This window comes from Euprymna scolopes, chromosome 45, assembly GCF_053919585.1.
Source record: "Euprymna scolopes isolate OS-2025 chromosome 45, ASM5391958v1, whole genome shotgun sequence".
Lineage (NCBI taxonomy): Eukaryota > Metazoa > Mollusca > Cephalopoda > Sepiida > Sepiolidae > Euprymna > Euprymna scolopes.
This window is the reverse complement of record NC_136526.1, coordinates 5,650,194-5,660,193: the sequence shown is the minus strand read 5'-3', so window position 1 is coordinate 5,660,193 and position 10,000 is coordinate 5,650,194. Positions and strand designations below refer to the sequence as shown.

The following is a 10,000-nucleotide window of genomic DNA, read 5'->3' as shown; positions in this document are numbered from 1 at the left end:
AGACAGATGTCCAGATAACGTCTCCCACTCTGACACAACTGACCTCTCACCCCATATATGTTCACACCCAGCCACCTGCCCTCACATTTGCATAAAAATATGTGAGTATAAACAATGTGGGTCCCCTTGTTGAGAAGTTTCGGGTTTTTCGTTTTGGTTTTGGTTTTTTTTTTTCGGATTCTCCATCTTTTTCTCTTCTCTGTCGCCATTTTTTTTCATATCTTTTTTCTTTTTTTTGCGCTTAATTTCTTTCTAATTTGTTCTTTTTTCCGTTTTTCTTCTTTTTCTTCTTTCTTCTTTCTTTTTCTCTTTCTTTTTTCTTCTTTTACTTTTCTTTCTTTTTCTTCTTTATCTCTATTCTTTTCTTCTTCTTTTTCATCTGTTTCTTCTTTTTCTCCTTTTTTATTTTTTCTTAATCTTTGTTTGTCTTTTTTCTTCTTTTTTCTTTTGCTTTTTCTTCTTTCTTCTTCTTCATCATTCTGTTTTTTTTCTTCCTCTTTCGTTTTGTTCTCCTTTTCTTTTTCTTTGTTTACTTCTTTTTTCTTTCTTCCTTGTTTTCTTCTCCCTTTTTGTTTTTCTGCTTTTTCTTCTTTGTCTTTTTTATCGGCTCTATCCTCTTCTTCTTTTTTCTTTTTCTTCTTCTTTTTCTTCTTCTTCTTGTTCTTCTTCATCGTTTTCTTCTTTTTCTTCTTTTTACTTCTTTCTGTCTATTTTCTTCTTCTTCCTCTACTCTTTTCTTTTTCGTGTTCTTCCTATTCTTTTTCTTCTTCTCTTTCCTTGTCTTCTTCTTCTTCTTCTTTTTCTTCATCTTCTCGTTGTTCTTCTTCTATTTCGCCTGCTTTTTCTTTTTCTGCTTCCATCTATTTCTGTTTATTTTATTTTTCATCTATTTCTTTTCTTTCTTCCTTTCTTTCTTTCTCCTACATGTTTTTCCTTTTTTTTGCACATCATTATTTTTCCTTCTTCTTCTCTTTTTTCTTCTTCTTCTCCTTCTTCTTCTCTTTCTCCTTCTTCGTTTTCTTCTTCTTCTTTATCTTCGTCTGTTCTCTTTCTTTTACTTCTTCTTCTCTTTCTTCTTCTCTTTCTTTTTCTTCTCCTTCTTCTTCTCCTTCTTCTTCCTCTTATCTTTCTTCTACTTCTGCTTCTCCTTCTTCTTCTTCTTCTTCTTTTTTTTCTTCTTCTTCTTCATCATTCATCTTTTTTCTCCTTCTTTTACTTCTTTTTTCTTCTTCTTTTCCTTCTTCTCTTTCTTCTCCTTCTTATTCTTCTTCTTGTTCTTCTTATCTTTCTTCTTCTCCTTCTTCTTCTACTTCTTCTTTTTCTTTTTTCTTCTTTTTCTCCGTCTCTTTCTTCTCCTCCTTCTTCTTCTTCTTCATCTTCTTCTTCTTCTTCCTCTTATTTTTCCTCATCTTTCTTCCACTTCTTCTTCTTCTTCTTCTTCTTCTTCTTCGTCGTCGTCGTCGTCGTCTTATTATTCATCAACCTTCTCCTTCTTAGTTGTTTTCACGTTCCTCCCACATTTCCTCTTCTTCCTCTTCCTCTTCTTCTTCGTCGTCGTCGTCGTCGTCATAATCATCATCATCGTCATCATCTCCCCCTCTCTCTTCTTCCAAACATAAGAACAGGCCAATCAGTGCTAATTTAGGAGATTTTGAGTCGCATCCTGACATTCACGCCATGTCAGAATCACAACGAAAACAGAATCACAGCGAAAGATACCCATAAAATGACCAGGACATGAGACATGGCAAGTTAAGGGCGGCGAGTGGCGGATTATCGTAACGAAATGAACCCTCCTACAATTTCACAAGAAACACATAAAAAGACGGTTCCATTTCCGGAAACAGAAGAAAATCGATCATTCATATGATTTATTCAACCCGAACATCAAATACAGTATGGAACGATGTAATTATCGCCAGAGAAAAGTCCGATCTAGAAAAGACGACATGCTTCCATGTCCGTTTGATGAAAACCGGTGTTCTTTTTTGTTGCAGCCCATCTCCTAGTTGACCAGTTTGGTAAAAATCCCAAGAGTGATAGGAGCCTTCTATAATATATGAAAGTGACACAACGTTCAACATGCGAGATCGGAGATGGGCCACTGTACATCTCATGATCTGTACCGATCCAAGTTATGACAACAGGACCGTTAATTAGATATAAAAAATGTGAAAGACGAGTAAAGAAGGAGCAATTAATGATGGGTAGGTAAATGGTTAAACATGCGTCCTATATAACAAAATCCGTAGAAGTTTGGAGTAGGAAAGCAATTATATGCTATATAGTTTACATACGTCGATTTTATTACATTTAATATACGTCCTATTTTTTATATTGAGTTTGCGAAAATTGCGTGATACAAGAAAATAAATAGAAAAGGAATAAGGAAAATAAGGGAATTTGAAAATTAAAAAGTTGTAAATTATTTGTTAAAGTTAGTTATTAGATGAAGAGTTGCATTATTTTGTAGAGTTTATATTAGATGAACTTTTGAAAAGTTTCATAATTTATCTTAATCTTTGAAATCTATTATATATATAAAAGTGAACGTGTATGTAGTGTGTGTGTGTGTGTGTGTGTCTGTGTACATTTCCTTACACAATAACTCTGTCAATTTTATGTTTACAGACTCTAAGTTTGATATACCGGGTACTGAGATTTGGGAAAATCTTTGTAATCCGTTTTCGGCCGGGGATTTAGCTGTTAAGTAGTCAAAGTTCAACGATTTGACCTTTGAGAACCTACCAAACTCCTCCAAAAATTTGGGGTCTAAACACTTGAAATTTTAGATATAGGTTCCTTGGACATGGATCTAACTTAATAACTTGGTTTGAGCCCCAAACAGTAAATGTTAAGGGGTCATAATAGGGGTCAAATTAAAAAGAATTGACCGTTTTTTATTTATTTATTTTTTCTTTTTGCTCAACATACACCTCCAAACACCCGGGCAACGCCGGGCTAAAATAAAGATATAGCAAATGTGTTGTATTATTGTGTACCAAAAAGGCGACATATATAATCGTCTAAATGTTGATATGTGTACTTGAGACGAAGGGTTCATCCCAGTGTTAAACGTGTCAGTAAATACCTATCCTTGCTTCATCACTATTTGAACCTTAGAATTATGTTGTTGCTGCCTATTTATGATATATCTATATCTAATTGTTCATATGCGGGGTTGATACATGTATTTTTACATACCTTCTTCATGCGTCGTTGATCTTGTCCACCTGGAATTCATCTTGTTCTGAAACCTATTTGGACGCTGGTTTGTTTTATATAGATTTTATTCACTTTTCAAGTGTCGGTCGCAGAAGAATGGAAAGTGAATATCTTTGCTTGCGTGGTTTATTCTAAGTCGCCATTCTGAGGCACGTCAACCCTCTCCCCAGTGAAGGAGGACGATCTGTTAAACTGTCCGCTCTGCACAACGTCCAAATTCCAACTCTCAATGATTTCCAGCTAACATGATCTACGTAACATATACGTAGATCCGATCAGCTGACCAGCTCTTCCGGTAAACTTGTCTACAATATGATTTATCATATTTTGACCTTTTTCAATATTCTTCATATTCATCTCAGATCCATCTCTACAGTAAGATAGATAGATAGATGAATAGATAGATCGACACTTATTTGTGTTCAACCTACTACATAACAAATAGAAGTTTAAAGATTAACATTTTTTTTAGATATTTCTCAATAATAAATAATTGTTAATAATGTTAATTGTTGGATTGAGGTAGGGTAATAATGTTAATTTTTTGGATTGAGGAAAGTTAATAATGATAATTTTTTGATTGAGGAAGGGTAATGATGTTAATTTTTTATTGAGGTAGGGTAACAATGTTAATCCGAGATTTAGGTAGGGTAATAATGTTAATTGTTGGACTGGGTTAGGGTAATAATGTTAATTTTTGGATTGAGTTAGGGTAATAATGTTAATTTTTGGATTGAGGTAGGGTAATAATGTTAATTTTTGATTGAGGTAGGTTAATAATGTTAATTGTTGGCTTGAGGTGGGGTAATAATGTTAATTTTGGATTAAGGTAGGTTAATAATGTTAATTGTAAGATTGGGTTAGGGTAATAATGTTAATTTTTGATTGAGGTAGGGTAATAATGTGAATTTTTTATTTGAGGTAGGGTAATTATATTAATTGTTGGATTGAGGTACGCTAATAATGTAAATTTTCGTTTGAGGTATGGTAATAAAGTTTGTTTTTTTTATTGAGGTAGCGTAATTCTGTTAATTGTTGGATTGAGGTAGGGTAATAATGTTAATTGTTGGATTGATGTAGGTTAATAATGTAAATTTTTGATTGAGGTAGGCTAATATTTTACCTTTTGTAATTGAGGTCGCGTAATTATGTTAACTTTTTGGATTGAGGAAGGGTAATAATGTGAACTTTTGATTGAGGTAGGGTAATAATGTCAATTTTTGGACTGAGGTAGGGTAATTATGTTAATTGTTTGATTAAGGTAGGCTAATAATGCTACTTGTTGGATGTAGGTAGGGTAATAATGTTAATCTTTGATTGAGGTAGGATAATAATTTTTGAATTGAAGTTGGGGAATAATGTTAATTGTTGGATTGAGGTATTTTAATAATGTTAATTTTTTATTGAGGTAGGGTAATTATGTATATTTTTTGATTGAGGTAGGGTAATAATGTTAATTTTTGGGTTGAGGTAGGGGAGTAATGTCAATTGTTGGATTAAGGTAAAATAATAATGATAATTTTTGGATTAAGGTAGGGTAATAATCTTAACTTTTTGATTGAGGTAGGGTAATAATGTTAATTTTTTATTGGGGTAGGGTAATTATGTATATTTTTTGATTGAGGTAGGGTAATAATGTTAATTTGTGATTGAGGTAGGGAATAATATTAATCTTAGATTGAGGTAGAGTAATAATGTTAATTTTGAAGTCAGGTAAGGTAATAATGTTAATTTTAGATTGAGGTAGGATAATAATATTAATTGTTTGATTGAGGTAAGGTAATAATGGTAATTTTTTATTGTGGTAAGGTAATAATGTTAATTTTTGGATTAAGATAGGGTAATTATGTTAATTAGTGATTAAGTTAGGGTAATAATGTTAATTGTTGGATTGAGGCATGTTAATTATGTTAATTGTTGGATTGAAGTAGGGTAATAATGTTTACTGTTGGATTGAGATAGGTTAATAATGTTAATTGGTTGATTGTGGTTGGGTAATAATGTTAATTGTTGGATTGTGGATTGATGTAGGTGGATAATGTTAATTTTTGATTGAGGTAGAGTAATAATGTTTACTTTTGGTTGAGGTAGGGTTATAATGTTAATTGTTGGATTGACGTACGGTAATAATGTTAACCTTTGATTAAGGTAGGGCAATAATGTGAATTTTTGATTATGGTAAGCTAATAATGTTAATTTTTGATTGAGGCATTTTAATAATGTTAATTTTTGATTGTGGTAAGGTAATAATGTTAATTGTTGGATTGAGGTAGCGTAGTAATGTTAATTGTTGGATTGAGGTAGCGTAGTAATGTTAATTGTTGGATTGAGGAAGGGTAATAATATTTAGCTTTGATTGAGGTAGGGTAATAATGTTAATTTTAGGATTGAGGTAGGGTAATAATGTTAATTTCTGATTGAGGTAGGGTAATGATGTTAATTGTTGGATTGAGGTAGGTTAATAATGTTAATTTTCGATTGAGGTAGGGTAATAATGTTAATTGTTTGATTGAAGTAGGTTAATAATGTTAATTTTCGATTGAGGTAGGTTAGTAATATTAATAGTTGATTGAGGTTGGATAATAATGTTTATTTTAGGAATAGGGTAGGGTAATAATGTTAATTGTTGGATTGAGGTAGGGTAATAATGATAATTTTTGATTTAGGAAGTTTAATAATGTTAATTTTTGATTGAGGTAGGTTAATGATTTTAATTGTTGGATTGAGGTAAGGTAATAATGATAATTTTTTAAGTGAGGTAGGGTAATTATGTTAATTGTTGGATTGAGGTAGGGTAATAATGTTAAGGATTGGAATGAGGTAGGGTAATAATGTTTATTTTGTGATTGAGGTATGGTAATAATGAGTATTTTTTTATTGAGATGTTGTAATAATGTTAATTTTTGGATTGAGGTAGGGTAATAATGTTAAGGATTGGAATGAGGTAGGGTAATAATGTTTATTTTGTGATTGAGGTATGGTAATAATGAGTATTTTTTTATTGAGATGTTGTAATAATGTTAATTTTTTGATTGAGGAACTTATATTAGATTAACTTTAGATTTGCTGAGGATGTGAGATTTGTAGTGTCTACAAATAAATGACGTTTCACTTTCAGTGATTAATAATTTATTCCTATTTTTTAGATTAATAATAAAGACGTAAAAGTTAAAAAAATAAATAAAATGATCAAATAACTATACAGATCATTAGATGTTATTCTTATATATGTGGTTATACTGCAATGTAAATAAATTGATAAATTGAACGAGGTATTTTTTGTATATGTCGCATAATAGTTTTAATAGTTTTTATTACATTTTCACCCCAAACAAGTCATATTGCCACGTTGTTGCATGGGGCTACAATCAGGTACATGGGCATCAGGGGTACTGTGTAGGGAGTTGGGCAGCAAGATGTCGGTTCACGTTGCACTTGAACTTCCGCATGTCAGTACTGTTGGGGAAGTAGGGACCCGGCAGGGAATTCCAAAGTTTAGCTGTCCTGGGGGAGAAACTACTGGAGTAGAAGGCTCTCTTACATCTAAGGATCTCTACTGTGAAGGAGTGGGATTTAGCTGCTTGTCGGGTTTGTCGGGGGTATTTACGTCGAGGGGGCACAAGTGCTTGCAGTTCGTCAGAGTATTCGCCGTTAAAGTACTTGTAGAACAGGCAGAGGGATACAACATTTCGTCGATGGGATAGAGGCTGAGTCTTAGATGACAATTCAGGACCTATCAGATTGGCGACTCTCTTTTGAACCTTGTCTAGGAGCGAGAGACTAGTGGTAGATACACCAGCCCGAATATGACAACAATACTCCATACATATCATATCTATGATTTTTCTAAGTTGTAGAGAAAACAGACCAACTAGTATATATGTGTATATATATATATATATATATATTTAAATAAATGTATCCATTTTAAATGTGGAAATTGATGAATCGCACAGGTAAGAAATTCATTTTTATACTATGAAAAGGTTAGTAATTACAATTAAGAATAGGAAATTGGGAAAAAAAATTTTGTAACTTGTCTTCTTCCTAAGATTAAGGGTGGTGGTGTTTGATCAACACTGCTGGGGAGCCATGATGTAATACACTGTTTTGTTTTTAAATCCCCGAAACAGTGTTTCATGGTAAACAACTGATGATCCCTTAAAAAATATAAAAATTGGTATTATAGTAAATTTGAGAGTTGATGCAGTGATTGCAGGTGATTAAATGACTTACTGACTAGATGTTTTTTTTTTAATGAATGATAAAAAATAATTTTTTGTGTGGTTTCAAATGTTAAAAACTTCAAAGACTATATATATATATATATATATATATATATATATATATATATATATATATATATAAGAAGAAGAAGAATTACAATTAAGTTTACCAAGATAATCCTAGATGGAAATCTAAGGCATACCATAAATATTAAAGAATTAATATTTATAAAGTAATCTCAACAAGATGTAAAAGCTCGATAAAACCAAATAGGAAATAGAGCTTATAATAAGAACAAGTAGTTAATAAAATATGTTAAAAAACACTTTGAAAAAGAGATTATTTGAACTCATTCCCTTTTTTTTCCTTGTACCCATTTGTTGAATTATTCCACGGAATTCTGTCTTTTGGATTACTTTGAACCATCTTACATTAACGCGATTTTTTGGATTTTACTTGTGGAAATGGAAATTTAATTAACTTTTTTGGATTTTACCGTTATTGGATATTTTACCCTTCACCAGACTATCCATTCACTTTTTATTCTCCCTATTCCTTCTTCTTCACTATTTGTTACTAAATAAGATCTATGACTTACTTGTAGTTTCATTAAATACTTTTGCAAGCAAAATCCGAACCCGCATTTTGCTAAATCGTACCCTCTGATGAGCAGGAAAAGTATTACTTTGAAACTCCACGGATTAAGGCCTATCCACTTATTTTGTGTTTCCTTTTTAAAATTAAATATGTTTTTAACTCTTTTCAAAGTGGTTTTAACATGTGTTTTAACTGCTTGTTCTTATATGTATATATATATATATATATGTGTGTGTGTGTGTGTGTGTGTGTGTGTGTGTGTGTGTGTGTGTGTGTGTGTCCGTGTAGTGTGTGTGTTTGTGTTGTCAGGCAAAATGATCTGACACATTTGTAGGTTAAACAAAGGCAAATGAAATAAAGAAGCACAAAAGTGTTTTTATTTTCGAAAAGTACAGATAATGCCATTTTTTCTTTATAAAGCCATTGCTTTTTTGTTTTTTCAGTTGCTGACATGAATTGGACCGGTGAGCATCGCGCTTTCATTGTGGAAATAAGAGCTATGACAAGAGAATTTTCTTATCATTGTTTTGACTCTCGGGTATATATCCGACAAAGTTAGACGCACTTAATCAATCGAGAACCATATACATCTATATAAAAACATATAAGATATTGACGGATATATACTCGAGAGTAAAAACAATATATATGAAAGGTTAAAAAAGCCAATAATGTTCTTCCTGGTTCCACACATATTTTGCCGACCGGTTTTTCGCTTGCTGATATTTCACCCACGCTTGCGAGACTAAAAATATTTACCCAGAAAACAGCAATTCTTCCCCCTTTGTAAGAAACAACGTTCATGGAATGCGAGGTGTAAAGGACAAATTACGGAAAGTAAGAGTTACGAAGCTGCGAAAAATAAAGCCAGGGTCAACTTTCTACACTCCTTAATCAGTTGTGTTTCTCTCTTTGTTTCATTTTGATTCAGAAAGTACATTTTTATTTTGTTTCTTTATAATGCCATTGTTTTTTTGTTTTTGTTTTTTGCTGTTTTTTTTTTTTCGTTTTGTTTTCAGTTGCTGACATGAATTGGAATTGCACGCCTGTGGAACTCTGTTCCGTCTGCCTGCTTCCCACCTGTCTACAACTTGGATGTCTTCATATTTCTATGCTCCTTTATCAGTTGTATTTCTCTCCTTGTTTCATTTTGATTCGGAAAGTACATTTTTATTTTGTTTCTTTATAATGCCATTGTTTTGTTTTTTTGCTGTTTTTTTTTCGTTTTCTTTTCAGTTGCTGACATGAATTGGACTGGTGAGCATCGCGCTTTTATTATGGAAACGTTTATCAAGACAAACGCATCTGTAACTGCAACACAACGAGCACTTCGAACTTGGTAGACATGATCTTGTTATGGGTTACTGAGTTTAGAGCTACTAGATCTGCACTGATATGAAAATCAACCGCCGAGTTATAGAAAACTTATATGTACTTTTTTTTTTTTTAAATAGAAGTGGTATCCTAAATAGGAAATACAGAGGAACTCTTAAAGCAACAGGCAAAAAAAAATTGTGAGAATGAAATAAAGGAATTGGCACTACAATTAACTGCTCTAGGCTTACAGGACAACTATTTAGCCATATATTTCTAAATTTTTAAGCCGATTATTCATATTATTTGGACTCTTCCCATCTCCAGTGTTATTTTCACAAAATTTCGGTTGATGTACTCTTCGACCTTCTTTAAAAATAAAAACACTTATGTTTGTTACCTTGTTTGCCCCTTTTTTTCAGATAAGTTGCCTCTGCTGAATCCAACGCGCCTAGAGCAAGATCAAAGTATCTGGCTTGGTCCCCAAAAATCCATTGAAAAAGAATTAGCAATAACTCATCAAAACTGGAAACCCTTTTATAAAGAAGCCCTAAAAGAAAGTGGATACAAAAATACCACCATAAATTATATTGAACCAAATCACCTTACAAGTAAAAACACAAATCGATAAAAATTA

The 10,000-nt window shown here is 32.2% G+C and overlaps 1 long non-coding RNA gene across 1 annotated transcript in view; it reads left to right on the top strand.

Annotated features, from left to right (window-relative positions):
• LOC145269230 (uncharacterized) overlaps nucleotides 1-9,759 on the top strand; it is a 108,989-nt gene extending 99,230 nt beyond the window's left edge. The window contains exon 2 of the long non-coding RNA XR_013864964.1: nucleotides 8,493-9,759. This is a non-coding gene — a long non-coding RNA (uncharacterized LOC145269230). The remainder of the gene's footprint in view (nucleotides 1-8,492) is intronic.
• The last annotated feature ends 241 nt before the right edge of the window (nucleotides 9,760-10,000 follow it).